Genomic DNA, 26787 nt, shown 5'->3' with positions numbered 1-26787 from the left:
GATTCATCCCAGACTCATATTCACCTGGCCTCCTGGCACAGACCTGCTGTTTACATCGTTCACTGACCCGGGCTGTTTACCAGCAGCCCGCTCCCCGCCTCCCTCCGACCTCGTCCCTGCTTTCCCCGTGTGTCCAGGGTCCCAGCACCTGGCCAGTCTTGGCCCGGCTGCCCAGGCAGGGTGTCCCAGGGTGCAGCTCAGATTCCACGAGCGAGGGTGGCCACAGCCTGGGCTGACATTCTGGGCCTGCTGCCTAGAGCTGCCCCGAGGCCCCAGCTAAGGAGGCTGAGACGGGACCCAGCTGTCGGACCGACCAGGCGAGCCTGGGACTAAGCATGGAGGCGGGAGGAAGGGTGGGTGTGGGGCCGCCCTGTGCTCCGTGGGCTCTGCATCTTCTCGGCTCTGGGCTCCCAGCTCCTCTTCTGCAGCCCCAGTGGCTGATGCCTGGACCTGGGGTCCCGGCAAGCCTCACGGACGGTGTTGTTTGGTTTCTTTTCATTGGTGACGGTGGGGCCCCAGCTTCTCCTCTCAAATCCCTGCATCGCCTCTCCTCCGGTTTCACGCACGAGGGATGTCTCTCTTTTCTGTGGGAGGAATCAAGAGGCCACTGAAGAGACAATAAGTTGCCGACTGATTGTGAAATGTCCTCTCGGTCTTGGTCCATGCCCTCTGCCCTTTTTCTCTGCAGTTGCAGGCACTTTCAGGGGCACGTTACTGGGTGTCGTCGTAAAAATCCTGATGCATGGAGCATTTAGGATGTGCGGGTGTCGGCCTGGGCGTTGGTGTGTGTGCACACCAAGCTCACTGAGTGAGATCCTAGCATCCCCACCGCATTTTGCAGAGGGCTGAGCTGAGCATGGAGCGGGGTGGAGCCAAGCGCGATGGCTGCTCCTTGTCTACTGGAGCTGGGACATGAGGAATCGAGTGTCAGCGATGCTCAGACTCAGATAGAAAGCGCCCCATCCATCCAAGCCCCGTTGCTTTTGGCCTGTGTGAGCCTGTGGGCACATGCTGCCCAGCAAAGCCAGTACCATCCACTCATCAGATGTTGACACCTACTGGGTGCCAGGCTTCATTCTAGGTATTGGGGCTTCATCAGAGGCAGAAACAAGCAAAGAAAAATCTGTGCCCTCATGGGGGAGATGAGGCAACAAACAGGATAACAGAACACAGCACATTAAGGGTGATAAGTGCCAAGGGGCGGAAAATAAAACAGGGAAGAGGGACGTGAAGTGTTGGGTGTGTGTGCTGAATCATGGTGGGGGCCATCACCAAGTGACTTTGGCAGGACAGGGGAGTGAGGGCCAGGGGTCCTGGGGTGGGAGGGCAGCAGCAGGAACTGTGAAGTGGATGGGACTCTCCCCAGAGCCAGGTGCCTTGAGATTACCCTGGAATGCAGTCAGGTGTCATTTCTCCTGGGGGCAGGGATTGGGCGTCTTTGCCTTGAATTTGTTTGCTGGATCCAGGTATTTATTGCTTTTGGAGCAATTCCAGGCCTGCAGCAGTGTTTGAGGGCCCCTGCATGTGTCTAGCCGCCTCCCCCCACCCCACCCCAGCTTGCACCTCTGCCCCAGCGGGCATCCTGCACTTCTGCTTCTGCAAAGCAGGCCAGTGGGATATGATGACAGACTTTGGTTGCTGCTGGCACCACTTTTGAAACTGCCTTGGGAAATGGTCTCTAGTCTGTTTCCTCCTCCTTACCCCGGTGACCACTGTGAAGGGCCTCCCTACCTCTCCGTGTCCTAGGGCGAGTTATTTAGTCCCTCTGAGATTGCATCCTAACCTCCAGAATAGCCAGGATATAGCGGTAGCTAGTTCCCACCTGGTCAGGTCGGTTCCAAAGATGAGAGATAATTTCTTTTAAGTACTGAACACAATGCCTGGTAGCTTCAGTAAAAGGGAGCTGTGATGAATTTATTGGCTAAGAATAAACATAGCTAATGCTTCCTGGGCTCTGTGACTGCTCCTGTTTTACCAGTGAAGAAACTGAGGTGCAGAGAGGTTAAGTTCTCAGTCCAAAGTCACACAGCTGGTAAATGGTGAATTTGAACCCAGGCCATCTGGTTCCCATCCGGGAGAAGTAGCAGATGAAGGTGAAGCAGGCAAAAGCTTGAACCTGCGGGACCTTATGCTGCTTCTGAGCTCCTTGTCCAAATCCCGTTTTTGCTGGAAGCTTTCTGATCATTTATCAGCTAACAGTTTGCTCCTTCAGGTGCTGAAAGGAGGATTGGGGCATGGCAAGGAGGCCCCGAGCTGGAGGAATTTTCCCATTCCTTCTTTCTCGGCTCTGGGGTGTCACCATTAGTGGGGGCTGTCAAAGGACGGTGTGGAGACTCAGGAAGGCACTAGGCAGAAGGTGGGGGAAGAGAAGGGACCCTGAGTTCCAATGGGCTGGATTTTTGAACGGTGAACTCGCTGGCGCCCCAGGAGCCAGCAGGAATCCTGCTGTCTGAGCAAGTGGGTACAGGAGGGATGGGGTATAAAAATACAGAGATGGGCACCTGAGCCAGACTCAGCCGAGGTCGCCAGCAGGGGTGGCGCTGGAACCCAGGGCACCTTCCAGCTTCGTGAGTTGTGAGATGACCACTGGGCCCCTAAGTGAAAACCGAGGCCCATGACCAGCTCCAGCCTGGGCACATCCTTTCACAGCTGCAGAGTGAGATCAGGCTAAGTGACCACATGGAAATGAGTGGACTGTGGGCACTCAGCCATTCAGAGTAACCGGCTTCTAAAAATCTCTGGAATTAGCATTAGTTTGAATGAATGAATGATGTATACGAACGTCAGTGTTGACTCCCGGACAGAAGGCAGTCCTAAGGAAATTGGACCAAGAGACAAACACAGTACTGTGTCTTCCCCTTAAGGATAACAATAGGACAGGCTCATGTAGAAAGGGCAGGAAACTGCAAAGAAAGAAAGGCATCCCCCATAATTCCATAACACAGAAGTAACTTTGTTATCACTTCTGGGAATTTCCTCCTTTTTTTCAAAAAGTGAATCATGGGGTATATGCAATTTGTACTCTGATGCCTTACTCTTTTAAGAATAAATTTTAATAAATTTATTTATTTTATTTTTGGCTCCACAGAGTCTTTGTCATGGGCTTATGGCAACCTACTCTTGCCTGGAAAATCCCATGGGCAGAGGAGCCTGGTAGGCTACAGTCCATGGGGTCGCAAAGAGTCGGTCTTGGCTGAGCGACTTCACTTTCTTTCTTCATTTCTCTTGTTGCAGTGAGTGGGGGACTGCTCTCTAGTTACAGCGCCAGGGCCTCTCACTGTGGTGGCTTCTCTTGTTGCAGAGCACGGGCTCTAGGGCGAGCAGGCTGAGTAGTTGCGACACATGGGCTTAGTGGCACCTCGGTATGTGGAATCTTCTAGGACCAGGGATCGAACCCATGTCCCCTGCACTGGCAGGTGGATTCTTAACCCCTGGACCATCAGGGAAGTCCTGACGGCCTTCCTTTTAAGAATTCAGATGAAGATGGTCTACTCTGTGTGTTAGTTCTCTGGAAAATGAAGATTGTTGCATGTGTTCCTCAAACTATGGCACATCCTGATCATATAATACTGAGACGGATCCTCACAGGTTTGAACTAGAACTGGAGGTGAAAACAGAGACTCAAATGGATGTTTGTACACCCAGGCTCATTCACAGTAGTGCAAAGGGTGAAGCAGCCCAAAGTGCCCATTGATGGATGCCCAAGTGTGGGTAAAGTTTGTCGTCCAGTCCAGGGTCGGGGACAGGGGGCCAAGTCTGCCAGACTGTGCAACACCATTACCACTGCCCCAGGGACCCCACTTGCTCCACTGCAGGGTCAGCCAGAGGGTCCGGCTGTCCCCATGGACCCACCCTGGTGACCTCAGAAAATGGACGTGGCCAAGCCCTGCAGCAGAGAAGCAGCAGAGCTCTGCACGCGCACACACGCACACGTGCACACACACACCCCGGCTCATCCCCATGCCTGCCACCCCTGCTGCTCTCACAGCGGGTGAGGGTGGGGCTCCCAGAGAGTCTCCTCATCTCTCCTGGGTGAACAGACCCCGTGGGAAAATGGCCTCTCGGGGGACTTTCTCGTCTAGCGTAGCAGGCCAGAGGAAATTTTCTCTGGAAAGCACCTAGTAGTTTAGTATCCCAAGAGTTTATCCAGCCTTCCTGGAGAAGGTCAACCCAGTTCTTCATCCTCAAAAGCAAAACAAAACACATAAGAACAGGTTTCTGAGCTGCTAAATGGTCATTGGCCATGGAGGAGATAGGGCTGTAGGTACAGCAGAAACACAGACTCAGGAATTCTCTTGTTCTAAATGTTTTTGCTCACGAGTCTCCAGAACACCAACAGACTCCATGGGGACTGTGTTTACTGGTTTCTTCCCATGCATGTACGCTTGGTTCCTGAGCACAGTACGAGACATGTGTGATCAGACGCCGCCGACTTCTCCCAGTCCCGTGGCCCCAACCTGAAACCTGGCACGGGGCTGCTTAGGTGTGGTGCAAATTGGAATCTTTATTTGGCTAGACCCGGGCATCACTTGAAAGGCTTTAAAAAATTGCAAAGCCTAAACCCCACCCAGCAGCCCTGATCAAAAGGGTCTAGCACGGAGTTTACACATCAGATGTTTAAAGTATGTGCTCTGGGTGGTTTTCGTGTGTTCCTGATGCAGAGAACCAGAGATCTGTATCATGGTTCAGGTTCAGTGATCAGTTTTGTGTGGTCACTCCTTCCCTGCCGCACCACCCCCCGCCCCCAGATTATCCAGCCTAGCAGCCTGAGACCGCAAGTTACTGAAACTTAGGACATAAGGAACCCGATGGAAATAGCCAGGAGGCTGAGGCCTGGCTTTGCATGAGGCTCCGGTGGGAGAAATGCCTGGGGGACCAGGTTGTGCCCTGGACAGCTTCCTGCTGAAGCGGCCTTCCATCACTTACAAGCCCACGAGGCTGTCCAGTTCTGTCTTTCCATCCTGAGTTGATCTCTCATTGCTTTGTGAGGATCGTGGAAACAGTCTCTGTTTCAACCTGCAGTCCACAGACGAAGCATCGGGGGCAGGCCGGGCTATTTCTTCAGGGAGCCCCCTTGCCCACAGTGCCCGGACGTGTGCGTGCCTGACCCTGGCCCCTGTTCTGGGGGCACACACGGGGTGGGGGGGTGGTCTGCGGCCTCTCCATTCCAACTCCTTCAAAAGAAGGCTGCTTTTAGTATTGTGTGATACGTCAACACAGTTTAACACATCGCAGGAAGTGTCGGAGTAATCCCTGTTGGGCACAGCCGTGCTCTGTCCCAGACTTGCCCCACAGCTAAGCTGCCAGGTTGAGGGATTTCATCTCCTTCTGACACCTCCAGCCTCCAACCTGGGGCTCCTGAGTTCCCTTTCCAAAAAAACCAGGAAGGAGGCAATCAAAAGACGCCCTCATCTCTGCTTGCTAATTTGCTAGTCCTGTACTGTATCCATTGTTTTTCTTCAAGTGTTATTCAACCCACTTTTGCACCGAAGGTCAGACGGAGAAATGAGTCTTTATCTTTCTCCAGGAAAACGGTCCAGGATCAGCAAATAGGTGAGAAGAGGTGGTGAGGCCTGCTGACCACAGAGAGCCCTTCCTCCGGGTGACACGGGGGCTCCACGGCAGACCCTCACCCCAGATCCGTTGTCTTTCCCGCTTTCTCTGCCCCCTTTAACCAGAGTCACACATAGGCCATGATCTTCGTTTTCTGAATGTTGAGCTTTAAGCCAACTTCCTCACTCTCTTCTTTCACTTTCATCAAGAAGCTTTTGAGTTCCTCTTCACTTTGTGCCATAAGGGTGGTGTCATCTGCATATCTGAGGTTATTGATATTTCTCTCGGCAATCTTGATTCCAGCTTGTGTTTCTTCCAGCCCAGCATTTCTCATTATGTACTCTGCATATAAGTTAAATAAACAGGGTGACAATATACAGCCGTGACGTACTCCTTTTCCTATTTGGAACCAGTCTGTTGTTCCGTGTCCAGTTCTAACTGTTGCTTCCTGACCTGCATACAAATTTCTCAAGAGGCAGATCAGGTGGCCTGGTATTCCCATCTCTTTCAGAATTTTCCATAGTTGATTGTGATCCACACAGTCAAAGGCTTTGGCGTAGTCAATAAAGCAGAAATAGATGCTTTCTGGAACTCTCTTGCTTTTTCCATGATCCAGCGGATGTTGGCAATTTGATCTCTGGTTCCTTGACATAGCTTATGTTACACTGTTCAATATAACGCAATACATATGACGTGGCTTAGGTTACACCATTTAAAATATGGTAAATGAGGAGAGAGATGTTAGGCAACAACTGTTCTAGGCAGCTTCTACACAAATTACCTGTTTGCTGCGTGGCAGGTCTCTTGTTGTCAACAAGTGAAAAGTCAAATTAAATGTAATTGCAATTACATGTTTTATAATTTATAATAGGTTTACCTAATAAACCATTAGGTTTTGACCTATGGGAGATGCCTTGATTTGATCAGATGTGTATTAATTCCAACCCTGAGGAAGAGCCTTTTGAAGTGAATGTGAATGTGCAGAATTGCTACCATTTTAGGCCCTTTGTGAACTTAAAAATTTTTCGAGTTTAATTTTTTGTTTTGAAATAATCGTAGAGTTACATGAAAGTTGCAAAAATAGCACAAAGCCTTCCAAGATAACCTCCACCCAGATTTTGCAAAAGTTCACATTTACCCTATTTGATTTCTGAGTCTCTCTTTTTTTAACTTTAAAAATTTATTGATTTTCTTTTTTTCTGTTTCTTTTTAAAAAATAATTTATTTTTAATTGAAGAGTAATTGCTTTACAATATTGTGTTGGTTTTCATGCCTTACATCAGCATGAATCAGCCATAGGTATACACATGTTCCCTACCTCCTGAACCTCCCTCCCACCTCCCACTCCATCCCACCCCTCTAGGTGAGTAGTATGGAAACATATACACTGCTGTCTGTAAAATAGGTAGCCAGTGGGAATTCGCTATGTGACTCACGGAGCTCAATCCTGTGCCCTGTGACAACCTAGAGGGTTGAGTCTCTCTCTCTTTCTTTCCCTTTCCCTCACTCCTCTGCCTGCCTGTCTCTTTCTCTCTACCCATCCACAGTGCCTAACCTGAGCAGACATGGAAGTGGAATCATATAGTATTTGTTCTTTTGTGACCAACTTAAAAAATTATTTATTTCAATTGGAGGATAATTACTTTACAATACTGTGATGGTTTTTTTGCCATGAATCAGCCATGGGTACACATGTGTGCCCCATCCTGAATCCCCCTCCCACCTTCCTCCCCACTCCATCCCTCTCGGTTGTCCCAGAGCACCGGCTTTAGGCTCCCTGCTTCATGCATCGAACTTGCACTGATCATCTCTTTTACATATGGTAATACAGATGTTTCAGTGCTCTTCTCTCAAATCATCCCACTCTTGTCTTCTCCCACAGAGTGCAAAAATCATTTTTTTATGTCTGTGTTTCTTTTGCTGCTTTGCATATAGGATCGTAGTTACTGTCTTTCTAAATTCCATATATATGTGTTAATATACAGTATTTGTGTTTCTCTTTCTGACTGACTTCACTCTATATAATAGGCTCCAGGTTCATCCACCTCACTAGAACTGACTCAAATGTGTTCCTTTCTATAGCTGAGTAATGTTCCATTGTGTATATGTACCACAACTTTCTTATCCATTTGTCTGCCTATGGACATCTAGGCTGCTTCCATGTCCTGGCTATTATAAACAGTCCTGTGATGAACATTGGGGTACACGTGTCTCTTTCAGTTCTGGTTTCCTCGGTGTGTATGCCCAGCAGTGGGATTGCTGGCTCGTATGGCAATTCTAGTCCCAGCTTTTTAAGGAATCTCCTCACTGTTCTCCATAGTGGCTGTACCAGTTTGCATTCCCACCAACAGTGTAAGAGGGTTCCCTTTTCTCCACACCCTCTCCAGCACTTATTTCTTGTCGATTTTTGATGATGGCCATTCTGATGGGCATGAGATGATACCTCATTGTGGTTTTGATTTACATTCTCTGATAATGAGCAGTACTGAGCATCTTTTCATGTGTTTCTTAGCCGTCTGTGTATCTTCTTTGGAGCGATGTCTGTTTGGTTCTTTTGCCCACTTTTTGATTGGATTGTTCATTTTTCTGGTATTGAGCTGCATGAGCTGCTTGTACATTTTGGAGATTAATTCTTTGTCAGTTGTTTTGCTTCCCATTCTGAGGGCTGTCTTTTCACCTTCCTTATAGTTTCCTTCATTGTGCAAAAGCTTTTAAGTTTAATTAGGTCCCATTTGTTTATTTTTGGTTTTGTTTCCATTACTCTGGGAGGTGGATCATAGAGGATCTTGCTGTGATTTATATCAGAGAGTGTTCTGCCTATGTTTTTCTCTAAGAATTTTATAGTTTCTGGTCTTACGTTTAGATCTTTAATCCATTTTGAGTTTATTTCTGTGTATGGTGTTAGAAAGTGTTCTAGTTTCATTCTTTTGCAGGTGGTTGGCCAGTTTTCCCAGCACCACTTGTTAAAGAGACTGTCTTGTGTAGTTTTGCCTCCTTTGTCAAAGATAAGGTGTTTCCATAGCTGCATGGATTTATCTGTGGACTTCTATTTTGTTCCATTGATCCATATTTCTGTCTTTGTGGCAACTAATTTTTTTCACTCAACACAGTGTCTTTACAATTCATCCCTGTTGTAGCAGATGTCAGAATTTCCTTCCTACTTACAGACTGAGTAATATTCCACTATGTGGAGAGACTACATTCTGTGTATACGTTCATTTAGATACATCTGGGTTGGACATCTGGGTTGTTTCCACCTCTTGGCTACCATGAATAATGCTGTTTTGAACATGGGTGTGCAAATACCGCCTTGGGATCCAGACCATTTACTTCTTAGAGTACCCCCCACCCCCCGAGCTGGAATTGCTAGTTGCTTCTTTATGATGAGACCCAGGCTTTGCACCTTGGCAGGAGCACCCAGGGGAGCAGTGCCACGTCTTTGGGGCATCATGTCAGGACATGCGTGGTAGGTCTTTGTCCCGTTCTTGCCCATATTAACTTTTTAAAATAATTGATTGATTATGACTGTGCTGGGTCTTCCTTGCTACCCACAGGCTTTTCTCTACTTGCAGTGAGTGGGGACCACTCTTTAGTCGTGGCACACCAGCTTCTCATTGTGGTGGCTGCTCTTGTTGCAGAGTCTTGGTCTCTAAGGCAGAAGGGCTTCAGTACTTGCGGCTTGTGGGCTTAGTTGCCCCACAGTATGTGGAATCTTCCCAGACCAGGGATCAAACCCCTGTCCCCTGCACTGGCAGGCGGATTCTCAACCACTAGGCCAGCAGGGAAGTGCCCATGTTCACTTTGATCCCTTGTTCTGGATGGCATCTGCCAACTTCCTCTACTGTGAGGTTACTATTTCTCCTTTGTAACTAAGAGGTGTCTTGTGGGCAGATACTCTGAGACTCTGCAAATATCCTTTTTCTTGCCAAACTTTCATCCACTCGATGACTCTTGTCTGAAATCATTATTACCAACCGGTGCTTTACAAGTTTCATTATTGCTTTTACACTTATTTGTTGGCATTCTGTGCAAGGAGAAGCTGTCTCATCTCCTGCACCCATTTATTCATCGTTTTATTTACAGTTGAATGGGTTTGGAATTCTCACTTTTTTCAGGGTTCAGTCAGTCAATTCAGACACTCAGTCATGTCTGATTCTTTGCAATGGCCATGGACTGCAGCATGCCAGGCTTCCCTGTCCATCACCAACTCCCAGAGGTTACTCAAACTCATGTCCATTGAGTCGGCGATTCCATCCAACCATCTCATCCTCTGTCGTCCCCTTCTCCTCCTGCCTTCAATCTTTCCCAGCATCAGGGTTTTTTCAAATGAGTCAGTTCTTTGCATCAGGTGGCCAAAGTATTGGAGCTTCAGCTTCAGCCATCAGTCCTTCCGATGAATATTCAAGACTGATTTCCTTTAGGATGGACTGGCTGTATCTCCTTGCTGTCCAAGGGACTCTCAAGAGTCTTCTCCAACACCAAGTTCAAAAGCATCAATTCTTCAGTGCTCAGGTTTCTTTATGGTCCAACTCTCACATCCATACATGACCACTGGAAAAACCATAGCTTTGACTAGACAGACCTTTGTTGGCAAAGTAATGTCTCTACTTTTTAATATGCTGTCTAGGTTTGCCATAGCTTTTCTTCCAAGGTGCAAGTGTTTCTCAGGGTTATGATCTATTATCATTATTCATTTTTTTGCCCAGCTCCTACCAGATTTGGCCAGTGGAACCTCTTAAAGTAGGTCCTTGTTTCCTTTTTTAACATCTCCTTATCACTTTCTCAGGAAGTCACGTGTCAACATCAGTGTTTCTTAAAAAAAAAAAAAGTTACTTTATTTACTTGGCTGCCTCGGGTCTTATCTCCAGTACATGAACTCAGTAGTTGGGGTGCACGGCTTGGTTGTCTTCCAGCATATGAGATCTTAGTTCCCTGACCTAGGATTGGACCTGTGTCCCCAGCATTGAAAAGTGTTTTCTTGACCACTAGAGCACCAAGGAAGTCCCAGCATCGGTGTTTCTTGTGTTGTTCATTTTTACGTAGTCATCAACATGGAGTATACATGAAATCTGTCTAATGCTGTATGGTGTCCAAACCCACAAGGCGGCTGCTGATACTTTGTCTGAGTGATAAGCCAGCCCAGCATTGCAAGCACACTTATCTTGCACCCTTGCTTCTGCGAACTCCAAACACACTCGGATACTCTCTGGTTATTTTGGGCACATGTGTTGGTTGTAGCCTTGGAGAAGCAGACAGTGGGATGGAGTCAGAAGTGTAAGAGATGTATTGGGGGTAATGCTTGTGAAATAAGGAGCCTGATATGAGTACATATGAATGAAGGGGAGGGGGTCCAGGAAGATGGAGGGCATCTCTGAGAAGTCTGGCCTCAAGGGCAGCTCCAGTGCATAGTTCGCCCATCATGGGCAGAAGTGCCAGACCCTCGTGCCCTTCTGGGCTCAGCCCTTGCCTGGGAGCTGCAGGGAGGGGCATGGTCGGACTCCGGGGCCTCCATGGATCCCAGGTACTGCAGTTGGAGCCTCGTTTAACCCCACTCCTTGAAGCTGACAAACAGGTTCTTTCTTACAGGGAGATCTGAGGGGCATGCTGCTAAGGTTGCCATAGGAAATATATTTAAAGATTGTATTTATTGATTCAAAAATTAGAAATTTGAAACAGAACTCTTTCTACTTGGGATGTGAACATCTTGGGCTCCCACCCATTGGCCACTCGCTGAGGCTTCAGTCATCGCTAGATGGGACATGCTGATCTAGGTGTCTGACTCCATTCTTATGTGGGGTTTTGAGCTGGCGTCTCTGATTGGTTCAGAGGGGCTATAATGGTCTCTAGTTGCCCCAGCTCGTGACTGGAAAGAATGAGTTGTCAGCTGGGATCACCGGAGGGCTGTTGCATTCCAAGGGACTTGTTAAAGGAATGTTCCACCCAATCAGTGGCTCCGGCCCCTTGCCTACCCAGTGTGATCAAATGCACGATTAGATGCTGGGTCGGCAGCTTCGTAACCAGATGTGCTTAGTATCATGGTTCTGAAGGCTTCACCACGGAACAGGGCTCCTGAGATCAAGAGCTCGCTGCGCATTTCCGGTGTGCCGCTGTGCCCTGTCCCGCGCCACCGAGTTGCTGAGCCGGGCTGGGGCTCACGGTGGCGCAGACCCTGTGTCACTGCTCTTTTCTGGCCCTGTCCTCGCGGCCTCCAGCTGGCGCTCCGGCCTCTGCCCGCGGGAGCAGTGGGACGCAAGGCAGGTTCCCCTGTGCTGCGCCTGGCCATGGTTTTAGCTCATCAGCTTGCTCTTTAGCCCTCAGAGAGTGTGGTTCCCCACGGCTGGGGCACCCTGATGGCCTGTCTTTTCATGTGTATGACTTTGTCACCGCTCCCTGAGAGGGCATCACCCAGCACGGGACATGTGTGCGGTGTGGTCTTAGCACCGGTGATTACAGACCACCCGCCTCTCTAACTTGAATGCAAGGCTTTAGCACAGCCCAGCTGCGGTAGGCTTTCCAACATCTAGTCAGCATTGTTTTCCGAAACCTGCACTTAAACATTTTTTTTGGCTTGATTTGGCTCTATTTTTAGGGTGTTTTCCCCCAGGAGAAGGAAGAAGTATGAGGGGGAGCAGAGCAGGGAAGGGATGCCAGCTCTGACTTGGCAGTCGCAGAGCAGGACGCACCTCAGGGCGTCAGCGGGCTCATGACATGGCCCAGCCCCCACACTCCTCCCAGTGTGCTGCCACCCCCGTGGCAGCAGGTGGGCACCGCTCAGCGTCTGTGCTCCCTACGGGTCAGGTACCTTGGTTGTTTTGACTTCAGCTGTCTGCCATGTCTGTGTGTGTGTGTGTGTGTGTGTGTGTGTGTGTGTGTGTGTGAGAGAGAGAGAGAGAGAGTGTGTATGTGTGTATGGGTGTATGTGTGTGTGTATGAGTGTACATGTGTAAGTATGTGAATGTGTGTGTATGTGGGAGAGTGTGGGTGTATGAGTTTATTTGAGTGTGTGTGTATAAGGTATGTGTGTATGACTGTATGTGTGTGGGTGTGTGTGTGTGTGTGTGAGTGTGTGTGTTAAGGAAACCAGGGGTTGGAGACCAGATCACAGAGCCTCAAGAGCAGAGGAAGTCTGTTCAGACACCTCAACCACCACCCTGGGTTAGGCCTGGATGATTCAGAAAATGCTAATCTTTGTTTTGAGTCCCTCGGTGTTTGCACAATCACGTTTAGTCGTATCTGCTTTGATCCCCTCAACCACCTCTTGCAGTAGCCGGGCGGCGATTATCCTCATTTTCCAGATGAGCCAGGGTGACTGGTGCTCTGGCCCGCTCTGAGCTGGGGTTCCCAGAACATTTACAGAGGCTACTTCCGCCCCATGATGTGAGCCATGAAGAGTCACTGCAAATCCAATCTTCCTTCACCCAACATACGAAGATGCCCTGTGTGCCTGACGCGGTGGCAGGCTCTGGTGCTGCACGCCTGCACAGCTGCCCCTCTTTCAAGTGCTTCTAGTCTAGTAATTACCATCGAGTTTATCTGTGTTTCATTGAGAACAATTAGAATCCTTGGAGGAGTGGAGGAGATGCTTTGAGGCCATTTCGACGGCTTATGGGCAGAGGAGGGAACTGGGGTCTGGAGAGAGCAGTGCCATGACCGGTACAGACAGGTTCGGAGCGGGATCCAGGCTCCCAGCCCCCAGCCCATCCCCCCTACCCCCGCAGTCTCTTCTGTGCCCCTCACTCCCACAGGATAAGCTTCGGAGACCTTATCCAAAGGGCTGGTTCACATGGTTGAAGATCCAAACTTCGCTTATCCGCAGGTTTCCCAGAATTGCTTTTTGCCAGTCATTTTGAGAGCCTGGCTGCAGTATTAACCCTAAGTCTTACGGTGTCACTCAGCATTCCCTCCTGCCTAGAACCCCACTCCTTTCACGTCCTGGGACCAGTTTGGTCTTTCAGTCGACATTGCTGTGTGCCGTGGAAAACAGTGTTCACACTGCTCTGAAGCCCAGGAGTGGGCTTCTGAACCTAAGGAGTGTGCGTCTCATGGGAACGCGCTGGCTGCTCGTCTGTGTTGGAGGGTGGGCGGGCATCTGCTCTGGAGGATGGGGCAGGCGGCACAGAGAGAACCGGGGCGGGAGTGGCAGGAAAGGATGTTTGGCTGGGCGGACGGAATGACTGGCCAGCAGCTCGTCTAATAATAGGACTACCAGCCGGAAGCCACAGGTTCAAGCTGAGGGCTCGCTGGAGGGCACCAGGATTTCTGGACTTGGTGCAGGAGCGGCTAGGCGCCTTGGAGGGCAGGGTGTGGAGGGTGGGAGGGGAGCTGTACAGAAGGAGGGGGGGTGGTGCCAAATGCGGGCGGTGGAGTGGCCCCACCTCCACCTCTCAGCCTCAGCTCACCTGCTCCTCTGAAAACCATCTTTCAGATGGGAGATCGTTTAGCTAAAATGGGGGTTCTGCCTTGAAGGATGATGGCAGAGTGGCTCCTGGGGTGTGTGACAGCTAATTTTATGTCTTGACCTGACTGGGCCAAGGGATGCCTTGGAAGCTTGTTAAAATACGATTTCTGGGTGTGTATGAATGTTTCTGGAGAAGTTGCATTTGACTCAGTGGACTAAGGAAAGCAGATGGGCCTCCCCAAGGTGGTGGGTGCCATGCTGTCTGGTGAAGGCTTGGATGGAACAGAAATATGGAGGAAGGGTGAAGTATGAGTCTCTTGGTATGAGTCAGGATGTCCATCCTGTCCTTGAACTTTGGATGTCAGAGGTCCTGGTTCTTGAGTGAATCCCACCTACTTTCCTGGGTCTCCAGCCTGCAGATGGTAGATGGTGGGACCTCTCAGCCTCCAAAACCGTGTAATGAGTTTCCTTTTATACATACATAAACACACATATACTACATACATGCATATACATACACAACCATACCTACATACACACAAGTGTGTGCCAAGTCAACTTCAATCACGTGCGGCTCTTTGCGACCCTATGGGCTGTAGCCCACCAGGCTCCTCTGTCCATGGGATTTCCCAGGCAAGAATACTAGAGTGGGCTGCCATTTCCTCCTCCAGGGAATCTTCCCGACCCAGGGATGGAACCCGCAACCCTTTATGTCTCCTGCATTGGCAAGGCGGGTTCTTTTCCACTAGCACCACCTGGGAAGACCCCCCCCGCCCCGCTGACACACACATACACACACACACATTTACCTACACACATACATACCTATGCATATACGTACACGCATGCACACGTATCAACATACATGCGTACACACATACATACGTACAAATCTGTTTCTCAGGAGAACCTTGACTGTTACAAGAAGTCGCAGAACCTCCCAGCCGCAAGGTGGATGTCGCTGAGTCAGATGGGGTGGGGAAGACGAAGAAGCTGGGGAAACCCGTTCTCTGGCTCAGGTGGCACCCCCTGGCTGAGAGTTCAGGGAGAGATTCAGGGTCTGGAAAAAGGGGAAGGCTCACTTTTCACAGAGCTCTTCCCATCTCAGCATGGGAGGTCCTGAGCCCGATGTGTGCCGAGTCTCTGCTGTGCACTGTTCCTATGAAAACCCCGTGCTTTAGGTAAGCATTGACCCTGAGGCACCGCGAAGCAAGCCCACTCGGGTACAGTGGCTCACAACTTGTTCAGCCTTCTGCTCTCTCCTCTCCCCTCCCCATGTTGTTGAAGATGGGGGTGCTGGGTAGGGGGCAAAAGGGCGAAGGCTACCAGTTGGCGGGTGCAGACCGGGCTGTGGACGCAGAGTTCTGGGCTGACCCTTTCTGCTCGTCTCCATTCTCCCAAACTTGCTTTTTCCTGGTCTCTCTATCATCCTCTTCTCCTCTGTCTTGTTGACCACCTTGTGGTAACTTTAACAGATTTAATGTTTTCATTTTTCAGGTCTCTCTCCATCAGCCCTCATCTGCTGTCTTTTTCTTTTTTTAATTGTGCTGAAATTCACACAATGTAAAATGAACGATTTTAAAGCGAGATTTATCTTGGGCATGCCACGCAGCATGTGGGATCTTAGCTCTACGGACCGAGGATGGAAACCACTCCCCACTGCATTAGGAGCACAGAGTCTTAACCACTAGACCACCAGGGAAATTCCAAGATGAACATTGTAAAGCACACAGTCCAGTGGCATTTAGTAGAATATGTTCACAATGCAGTGAGACGAACATCCCATCCAGTCCCGAAAGGTGATCGCCACCCCCAAAGAAAGCTGCATCCCCATTAGTCAGCCCAGATCTCTCCAGCCCCTGCTGATCAGCCATCTGCTTTCTGTCTGTGTGGGTCCACCTGTTCTGGAGAGCTCCGCTGATGGAATTATACATGGCACGACCCTTTGTGTCTGGCTTCTTTCATGGAGCATAATTGTATTAGTTTGCTCCGGCTGCCATAACAAAATACCACCGATGGGGCGGCTCAAACAACAGACACTTGTTTTCTCACGGTTCCAGAGGCTGGAATCTGAGAGGAGGTTTGGTTTCTCCTGAGGCCTCCTTGCGCTCACAGGGCCTTTTTCCTGTGGGCACACACCAGGTTTCTCTTTGGATGTCCAAACTCCTCTTCTTATAGAGACTCTAGTCAGGTTGGATGAGGGTCCACTCTAATGGCCTCATTTAACTTTATTGCTCTTTTAAAGACCCTATGTCCAAATACAGTCACACTTAAAGGCACTGGGGGTCAGGGCTTCAGCATGTGAGTTTTCAGTTCAGTTCAGTTCAGTTGCTCAGTCGTATCTGACTCTTTGCGACCCCATGAATCGCAGCACGCCAGGCCTCCCTGTCCATCACCAACTCTCAGAGTTCACCCAAACTCATGTCCATCGAGTTGGCGATGCCACCCAGCCATCTCATCCTCTGTCATCCCCTTCTCCTCCTGCCCCCAATCCCTCCCAGCATCAGGGTCTTTTCCAATGAGTCAACTCTTCACATGAGGTGGCCAAAGTACTGGAGTTTCAGCCTCAGCATCATTCTTTCCAAAGAAATCCCAGGGCTGATCTCCTTCAGAATGGACTGGTTGGATCTCCTTGCCGTCCAAGGGACTCTCAAGAGTCTTCTCCAACACCACAGTTCAAAAGCATCAATTCTTTGACACTCAGCTTTCTTCACAGTCCAACTCTCACATCCATACATGACCACTGGAAAAACCATAGCCTTGACTAGACAGACACTTGTTGGCAAAGTAATGTCTCTGCTTTTGAATATGCTATCTAGGTTGGTCATAACTTTCCTTCCAAGGAGTAAGTGTCTTTTAATTTCGTGGCTGCAATCACCATCTGCAGTGATTTTGGAGCCCAAAACAATAAAGTATGACACTGTTTCAACTGTTTCCCCATCTATTTGCCATGAAGTGATGGGTCCAGATGCCATGATCTTCATTTTCTGAATGTTGAGCTTTAAGCCAACTTTTTCACTCTCCTTTTTCACTTTCATCAAGAGGCTTTTTAGTTCCTCTTCACTTTCTGCCATAAGGGTGATGTCATCTGTATATCTGAGGTTATTGATATTTCTCCCGGCAATCTTGATTCCAGCTTGTGCTTCTTCCAGCCCAGTGTTTCTCATGATGTACTCTGCATATAAGTTAAATAAGCAGGGTGAGTTTTAGGGGAACACAAAAACTCATATGAGTTCCCCTAGACACATGTGTTGAAGAAGGAAATGGCCACCCACCCCAGTATTCTTACTTGGAAAACCCCATGGGCAGAGGAGCCTGGCGAGCTATAGGCGATGGGGTTTCAAAGAGTTGGACACGACATAGCCACTAAACACCAGCAGCACGTATGTAATGCCCTCAGGGTTTACCCATGTTGCAGTATGTGTCAAGGCTGCCAGACTGATTGAGTCTTTTTTTTTTTTTTAACGGTCTATTTCTTTTTGGCTGCGCTGGGTCTTGGTTGCTGTGTGCAGGCTTTCTCTAGTTTCAGTGAGTGGGGGCTACTGTCTGGCCTCTTCATCCACCATGACTAATAGCCAAGTGATTGCTTTCTTGCTGATGAGGAAACAGCCTGAACTAGGGAAAAAAAAAAAAATCCCGAGTTGTCTAACTTACCCTCAGTTTATCCAGTGATGTGTTCTGGAAATCTTTCACCTACCGAAAGTCACCCAGCCCTTTTCTTATGGCACAGGTGGGTTTTTCCTGTTTCTTTTCCATCTGTGATTTGGAAGAGAGTGTCATGCAGGTCCTAGAAGACCCTCAGGAGACATCCGGGTGGGGGGGCACTTAGGGATAAGTAGCTGCTGTGGTTTCCCCTGCTCCACGGCAAGTTGACCCAGAGCTGCCGCCTCAGTTTATCTGGCTCTTACTACACTTCTGGCTTGCTTCTTTGACCTCTCCTTGTTTTGTGTTTGTGTCTAATAAAATATTGTCATTGGGAAACTCTTCTGGCAAGAAATAGTCACAAAGTGTTCCAGGGCACGCTTCCATGATTATGATGAAAAGAAACAAGGCTGATGTCAGAGGGAAATGGGTGGCCAGCCCTGTGTGTGTGTGTGTGGGTGGGTGGGGGGCTCCCTGTGGCCCAGTGTCTGGGCCCCAGATTTTCCTCTTTAGAAGTTGGATGTTAGTGCAGCCAGTGGTGGTGGAGCTTAGGGAGACCAAGTCACAAACCAAACTGGTGAGAGAATGGTCTTTAAACTAGATTGCTCACTTGGTACATTTCCAGGAAGACCACAGCTGCTGGGCAGGATAGAACGTTCTGGTCTGCTCACCAGTGGGTTGTCTGTGAGGGAAGGGAAGGGGAGGCGGAGGCGTTCTGTGCCTGAAGGGTCTCTGTCATGGCTGCTCGCAGAGCCGAGGCAGCCTGTTAGATGAGGCTCCCAGCAGTCAAAAGTGAAAGTCGCTCAGTCATGTCCAACTTTGCGACCCCATGGACAATACAGTCCATGGAATTCTCCAGGATTACCCATCAATTCTCCTCACTGCAGGTGGCAACTTTTTCAGGATGTGAGGACCCTTTAACCTGCATCCTATGGTATGGTTGCAGGTCCCTACATCCACTTAGGGTTCCAGCACCCCGATCTTTTCCTGCTGCACCCCGCCGCCTCTTGTTTTCATGCCTTTGAGATGAATTTTCCAGAAAAAAAGTTTTCTGGCCTGCCCTTCTCTTAGGATAAATGCTGTTTGGGGAAGGAGTGGAGGAGAAATTGAGAACCAAGTCGTTTGAAATCATCTCTCTACGCAGGGGGCCCTGTCTCTTGAGCTCCCTCTCACCCTATCTTCCTTACAAACCCTGAGCAGAGACTCTGAACCTTATCTCAGGGTCCTAAGACTGTTGCCTGCCTATTATAACTTGTCCTTAACACTATATCCAGAGGCCAGCCTTTCACCAAGTGCACATGCAGATAGCCAGTGCGGTGGGTACCTGCCATCAGCCCGGCTGCATTCTAGCCCCTCCAGGTGGAAACAGCCAGGATTACAAGGAAGGTCCCTCCCATCTTCTTGCTGCTCCTTCTCGGTGCCCACTGGGGTCTTCCTCTATTTTAAAACAGGAACTAGTTGTCCTGATGGTCCACAAGGTGCCCCCTGGCTGCCCCCCGCGCCCCACTCTCTACCCACCTGGCTGTCTGTTGCACCCACTGGCCTTGCCCCCGAATCTGGATCCCAGCCCAGTGCCTTCCTCTTTGTGCCTCCACTTGGATGCTTCTCACTCCACAAACCTGGGAGGGCGACTGAAGATGCAGGATACGACACGGAACATGGACGTCCGCCAGCTTGTTATAGCACAATGCGCTGAAGCGACGGTGTCTGCACTACATGAGGTTAACTGGGACCCAGCGCTGCCTTTAGCTCCTCTTGGTTTTTCTCACGACTGGAAAACATTCAGCCACGGTTGCTGCTCCTGTGGGCCCGCACTGCCCTGGAGCCACAGTGATGTCATGCTCTTGACAGTCTGGCCACAAAGATACCTTATCAACCATAGAAATTTGGAGCTCATCAAAGAGTTAGAATAGTTTTCGAGAAGTAGGATATTTCTTTTCCTCTTTGCTTTTATTAGGACATCTTAAAACCTTTGAGAAGTACACAAAGAGCTCAAAGCCTCCCTCCACCACCTCTTTAAAAGAATTTTTTAATGCTGACTCACTTTGATTTCATGAAATAGTTATTTCTTTTTAAATTGTCTCTGCTGTGGTGGCAACTATTAGCCTTTTAAGAAGGGGACACTGTTAGATGTGAGTGCTGGGACTCTTTGGAGCGGGGTGACTCTCTGTCTTCATATGCTAAGGAGCACTTTACAGTGTAGGCTTATTTGGAAGTTTTTAGTTATTAATCTTCATAATAGTTTCTTAAGACGCTTCTTATTTCCTCGTTATATCCAAATAGTAGGTAACGTAGACATTTGTCATAGAAACCACTTGGATCCAGAGTTTTGTTGTTGGCATTGTTATTGAGAAGGAAACTGAATGTTCTAGTTGGAAAGTAATTTAATTGGGTGACACTTGAAAGAATACCAGCCTAGCCAGATATTTTTTTATTCCTTGGCTTATTATTAATAGCTATGTGATCACAAGGAAGTCATATTGGTGAGCCTCGGTTTCATTAACTCTAAGGGGAAAAGGTAGGAGTTTTCTGTCTGTGTGTTTCTGTGTGTCTGTCCGTGTGTGTGTGTGTGTTGGGGACACTATGAAATTCAAAATGAATCCTTATTTCTGACAAGGACCATGTCTCATTTGACTTTGGCGCCCCCAGGACAGCTGCTGTTAGTGAATGCTTGTTTCCTGTGGGAAGAAACGAGAGATACTGACTTTCTTCGATGGGTGCTCTTGGACTTAGCAGAGAAACGCTGTAGGACAATGAGATGGATACGAAATTCCCAGCCCATCTGCCCCAAGTCCATGCAAACTCTCCGTATTCTCCCAACATGAACTTTTTACCCTGAGCCTGCATTCAGCGTGATCTTACCTTACCCAACACCTGTCTCTCCGTTCCCTACTTGCATTCTATTGCGTGGCCATTTCCCACTCTGGTCTTCAATTACAAGCTCTTGGGCACGGGAGATCTTTCTTTGTCATACTTGGTGTGAGACAGAGCACGCAGCACTGTGATGAGCTAGTTGATCACCTGCTGCTGCTTCCTGGCTGGATCCGAGATGGTTGTGATTCCAGTGCAGCCTGTTCTGTGCATGACTCGCAGCTCCTGCTCGTGAGCATCTGTTAAATGTACCAGAAGATGGACAGTGAGCTGCATGCTGGTCTCTGTGTTTGGTTTCTCCTCCAGGAAAAACAGGTTTGGCACGGTCGTCGGGAGCCCTCAGCCAACCTCTGCATGGGTCTTGTCTTTATTTCATGTCGTGCCTGCAAAGACCGCAAACCCACTAATACTCTCCCGAAGATCTACACAAAGCCCGTAAACAGAATCATCGCCCCTCTCCACCAAAGTAAAACAGTTTGAGCTTGATTCCTCTTTTCCGCTGGTGCGGGATTCATGCAAATTGTGTTTGTATATGTGCGTCATTTGCAAGAAGCAAAGGTGTTAGGAACACATGCAAATCACCAGATTCTTGGCTCCCTTTCTGCCAGTTCCCCTCTCCCTTCATGTCTCGGTCTGTACTGTCTAGAATCCCATGAACAGAGGAGCCTGGCAGACTACAGTCCAGGGGGTCGCAAAGAGTCAGACACGACTGAAGCGACTGAGCACACACTGTCTATGCTTTTGTTTATTTTTTCTCCAGAATTTGAGCACACTGATCACCAATTTAAAATCTGGGGTATTTTTAAAACGCTTTTTTTCTTTTGAAATACGAGAAGTTACAAAATAGCACATAGAGTCCCATGGACCCTTCACCCAGCTTCCTCTTATGGTGACACCTCCTATGATGGCAGAAAAATATCAAAGTCAGGAAACTGATCGTTGGTACCAGACTGTGAAACAGACCACAGGATATCTGATTTTTAAAAGCACACACAGAGGAATGCTTTAAAACCTTTTAATTGGAGGATAATTTCTTTACAATATTGTGCTGGTTTCTGCCACACATCAACATGAATCAGCCACGGGTATACAAATGTCCTGTCCCTCTTGAACCTCCCTCCCATCTCCCACCCCATCCCACCCCTCTAGGTGGTTGCAGGGCCCTGGGTTGAGCTCTGTGTGTCGCTGGCTATCTATTTTACATATGGTAATGAATCTGTTTGCATGCTACTCTCTTAGTTTGTCCGCCCCCCTCCCCCCCAACAAGTCTGTTCTCTGTGTCTGCATCTCCATTGCTGCCCTGCAAACAGGTTCATCGGTACCATCTCTCCAGATTCCACACACACATAACATCTGTCTCGATATTGGGTGAAGAGGTTGGCAGGGAGTGTCAGACACTCTCAGAGCAGGAGCCTGATGCAATGCCTGCTTGAAACACCCAGGGCAGTTTTAAGAGTGTGGTCCCTAGGTCACGGGTGTGCCTTCAGAAGAGGAAAGGCCTGCAGGAAGTGGAGGAACAAGGGCTGGGCAGAAGGAAAGGAAACTTGCTGGTTCAGTAGGACTTCAGCTGTGACTCTTCACCAAGAGCCAGGCTGCGGCCACATTTAAGTGTCCTGGTACCTCATAATGAGATGAGTAAGTCCCTTCATTTGGAGAAACATCTATATGACATTTGTAGAAAAATAAATGATTTTTAAAAACTGGACTTTATTTTCAGAGCAGTGTTAGATTCACAGCAAAATTGAGAGGAAGGTACAGGCTTTTTCCAGGTACCCCCACCCCCAGCCGTGCACACTGTCCGCTGTTATCAGCGTCGTTCACCAGGTGGCGCGTGGTTGCTGAGGCTGAACCCACACGGACACATCTGCTGCTGCCGTTGTGTGCGCAGTCGTGTCTGACTCTTTGGTACCCCACGGACTGTAGCCTGCCAGGCTTCTCTGTTCATGGGATTCTCCCAGGCAGGAATACTGCAGTGGGTTGCCATTTCCTCCCCCAGGGGATCTTCCCAACCTCCTGTGTCTCCTGCAGTGGCAGGCGTTATCGTCACCCAAAGTCCACCATTTACTGTGGGTTCACTCCTGGTGTTGTATATTAAATGAGTTTGGACAGATATATAAAGACACATATCCATCACTGTAATATACAGAGCAGTGTAACTGCCCTAAAAATCCCTTGTACTTTACCTGTTTATCACTCTTTCTTCCCTAACTCCTGGCAACCATTCATCTTTTTACTGTAATTGTACCTTTTCCAGAATTTCATAGAGTTGGAACCATAGTCTGTAGCCCTTTTCAGATTGACTTCTTTCACTTAGGAATATGTACTTACCGTTCCTCCATGTCTTTGTCATGACTTGACAGCTCTTTTCTTTTTGGCAGTAAATAATACCCCATTGTCTGGAGGCATCACGGTTTATTTATCCTTTCACCTGCTGATGGACATATTGGCTGCCTCCACCTTTGGGCGATGCTGAATGAAGCTGCTATAAACCTCCATGTGCAGGTTTTGAACTGGGTTTTCAGCTCGTTGATGTTGCATCATGTGGATCTCTGTATCTGTGTTCCTATTCATGTATGAGTGACATTTTATATATATATATATTTTTTTAAGTCCTCTCCCCTTTCTTTGGATGGTTGGTGAGGTAAGGGCTGATTTCAGTCTTATTTGGTGTCTCTCTTCACTCTCTCCGACACTGGATTTTTCGCAGGAGCAAATGATGACACTTTGTGTCTAATTAGCAATATCTGATTGCTCACCACCTGCCAGGGCTTGTTCTGTCTCCTCTCGCTGGGGAGAAGGTGGGTTCTAGCACCATTTCAGTGTTTACATCTGGTTCAGTGGCTCACCATTGTGCAAATGGGGTTGCTTTTTTGCTGTAGTTACAGGAGTGTCTGGGGTGGTGGTAGTGGGGGGTGTTGGGGGGTAGTTAGATGACCTTAGCTGGCAGAGGGAACCAAGAAGCGAGAGGTCATGGAGAAAACCCAGCCCCACCACTCCCACTGAGTCTGGACCCAGCAAAGGAATTCTCCTCTATAAAGAAGCACCGCAATAGGCCATACCACACATGAAGGGCTTTCTCAGCTGTGTTCTGGGTGAGACAATCTGAGTCAATGCACTCTACTCCCCTCATCATCACTCTGCTCAGCACCCTGGTGTCAGGCTGTGGCCATCACAAGTCCCTGGGGAAATGTCTATGTCAAGTAAGGGAAAAAAGTTCCTAATTGGCTGTGGTCCTTGACCTTTGGCCCGGTTCTGACTCCTCTAATGTCTAAACTTCACTTTACTCATTTAAAAGGATGATTGGATAATCTGGAAGATTCCTTGTAGACCATGGGTCATAAAATTCTACACCCCCCCCCCCCAATCCTTGAAGCTTTCCTGTTTGTAAAAATATCATCGGATTAGAGGGATTTTTACATTCTCTGCTGCCTTTTCTGAAGGACGGCATCCCTGATCGCCAGATTTGGGGGTGGGTCAAAGCCATGGATGACTGGATATAGATAAGGTTGTTAGCAGAACTAGGGAAACAGGTGGATGTCTAAACCAGTTGCCTCTGGACCAGTCCATTCTGGAGTTCAGATACGCTAGGCTTGTGTGTAAATGGACTTGCAGAGAAGCAACGTTATCTTCCAGAAGAACACTACCCTGATGTACCGCACTGGGGGGACTGCAAGGACTGCTCCAGGTCTGGCTGTCTCATGACCCACACCACCGCCCCTACCCCCACCCCCCGCCCCAGCCTTATTTTTAAAGTGTGAATTCGACCTAGTCCCTCACTCTCTCCCAGTTTCTTTGCACTTATATATAAGAAGTGGGAGAAGGATTACGCGAAACTTCCTTTGCTGGCCTGCATCAAGTGAGGGAGGTGATGATGAGCTAGAACTCAGTCTCTGCTCTAAGGCATTATGGACACCCAGGCAGCGAAGGTGCCAGGTCTGGGTGGTGAGTGCTCAGCTAGAAGCTCTGAGGACTGTCACTACCTGTGCCCGCCGAGCTGGGCCCTGGTCAGACACGTGATCCAGACGGGGAAATTAAAGATACACTGTCAGTTCACTTCTGTGGCCTGCTCGGAAACACACAGTCGCCTGTAAGCTTGGAGGGTGGAAGAATGCCTCCCCAGCCTTGCCCTGTCCTTCAGCCTGTGCAAAAAAAAATCGGTGGGCAATAGCAGGCACACAGGTACCCTAAGTCCTCAGGGAGAGACGAGTGTGCAAACATGCAGGGGTGCAGCCGAGCCGCCCCGGACCCAAGCAGCTGGGGTCAGGCCGCCGGTGCGCCCTCCCCGCTGTTTTCCTCTTTGGGTCAGCCCGCTCTTATTTCTGGAGTGGAGTGGGGCTCTCCCTGGGGCGATCTAGGGTGTCATCTCTGGCATTTGCTCCCAGTGCAGAAAAACAAGTCCGAATGCAACGCACTCGGGTTTCTGAACAGCTGCCCAAGCTCCGAAACCAGGCAGTCAGCAAAGCGGAGGAAGGGAGGAGGGGGGCGGGGCGGGGGGAGGCGGTCAAGGGCGCTGTTTCGGTGGGCGACGCTCCTCCCCGGGCTGGGGAGCGGGGAGAGTGGGGGACGTCCAAGCGAGTGGGGTGCCCCTAGTGGGGATCGGGGTGCAGGGGCGAAGGGGTCGAGGGTACCCCCCGGTGGACGACAATGGGAGATCCGGACCCCTGGGCGGTCTAGGGTGGCGGAAAGTGAGGATGCTTGGGCTCGGTGAGGATCCTGCAGTGGGGGTCGGTGCGCGAAGGGAGGGGTGTTGAGGGTACGTCCCCACACGGTGGGTAGCGCTGGACGCTCTGCGACCCCCGGCGGGCTGAAGGAGGGGGCTGCCTGGACTGGGGGAGTGCCCAACATGGGGGTGGGCGTCGGGCTGGGGGATGGTTCGGAGCTCCTGCCTCCGGGCGAGCTGGGGTGCGAGGAAGGGGGAGGCGCGGCGGGGCGGGGCGGGCAGGCAGGAGCGGCTTGCCTGCCGCCAGGGAGCGGGCGCCTTCCCAGCCGAGCCATGCGGTACGTGAGCGACGTGTGGCAGCCTCTGCGCAGACTGTTCCGCGGCAGTGTGGGTTTCGGCGAGCGCCGCCTCCTTCCAATCACCGCGCAGCCCCAGCGGAGGGATGCGCCTGTGCAGCGCAGCGCTGCTCACCGAGGCGTCGCGTGCCAAAATCACATCCAAGTGAATGCCCTGCTAGGGAGGCATCCCCCCGCTCTCCGCACCCCAGATTTTCACAGGGCGGCCACGGACCTGACCTCACGACTGCCACATGTCCCCAGCTGATGCAAAGCCCCGGGAACCCTGGAACGGAGGGACACACACAGCAAAAATTGGCGAGGAAGACGTGCAGTAGGGCTGTGCGGGTAAATGGCACGAATTTTAGGGGTTTGCACAATCAAGGTGCCGCCTCCCAATAGTTATTCCGGACTTTCAGTCAGGTAATCAATTTCAGATCAGAATAGGATCGAGGTTTATTTACTCTTCTACTAGAAGAAATAAAAGTATATCGAAAATATTGTAAACGGTGACCGTGAAAACCAAGATGCCACGTTCCATTTTGGTCCAGCCCCCTCCTTGTGCCCACCATTCCGGGGACCCCGGGTTCCAGGTCTTAGGCGCTGGCTTTTGGGGAGAAGTGTTCAGCACAGGTCAGGGTTTCTAAGGAATTCAGGAAATTGCGCAGAGTGAGGACCAAGGGCCAAGGAAGCCCCCTCCCCTGGGGTGGCTCCAGGGCCGTGGCGGCTGAGACTCACGGATATTATTAGGGAGCAATTCCGGCAAGGAGTGACCCCACAGGCGCTCTCAGCGACCTTCTGGCCTCTCTCTAGGGTAGCAGAGACGCACACCCCCGTCCCCTCTTAACTTTCTCCCAACCTTTAACCCGAAACCCCTGTCTTCACCGTGACCGTGCCTGGCCCGGAATGCATAAAGTAATTAGCCTCCAATTAAAATAAATAAATTTATATTTTAAAAAATGCACAGTATCTGGGTCCCATTCCCAAAGAGGCCGAGTCTTTAGGATGCAATAAGCATTCCAGGTGATTCGCTTGCAGGGCTCCACGGACCACACTGGACGGTGCTGTTTCTCTCCTCCCAGCACAGCTGCAGTGGTTATTCTGGGAAGCTGTGCGGGGCGTTTTTAGGGGATGACAGGAGGAGGCTCACGAAGTGGCACCTTCAGCCAGGGCTTCTTTAGGGCGTTATCTGAGTCGGCGTCGCCGGTCTGCAGGGGGCGCCAGCAGGCTGGGCCACTCTCCTTCCACGTGAAAGGGGGCTGGAACCCGAGGAATGCGTCCCCGCCCCAGGGCTGACGTGTGCGTGGCTGTCTTAAAAGCCGGGGCGG

At 49.8% G+C, this 26787-nt stretch overlaps 1 protein-coding gene across 1 annotated transcript in view; it reads left to right on the top strand.

Moving 5' to 3' along the window:
* PFKFB3 (6-phosphofructo-2-kinase/fructose-2,6-biphosphatase 3) overlaps window positions 1-26787 on the top strand; it is a 77286-nt gene that overhangs the window by 24542 nt on the left and 25957 nt on the right. The window lies entirely within an intron of this gene.

Source organism: Bos indicus, chromosome 13 (genome assembly GCF_029378745.1).
Source record: "Bos indicus isolate NIAB-ARS_2022 breed Sahiwal x Tharparkar chromosome 13, NIAB-ARS_B.indTharparkar_mat_pri_1.0, whole genome shotgun sequence".
NCBI classification, from domain to species: domain Eukaryota; kingdom Metazoa; phylum Chordata; class Mammalia; order Artiodactyla; family Bovidae; genus Bos; species Bos indicus.
Note: the sequence above shows the minus strand (reverse complement) of the source record. Positions and strands in the feature narration are given on the sequence as shown.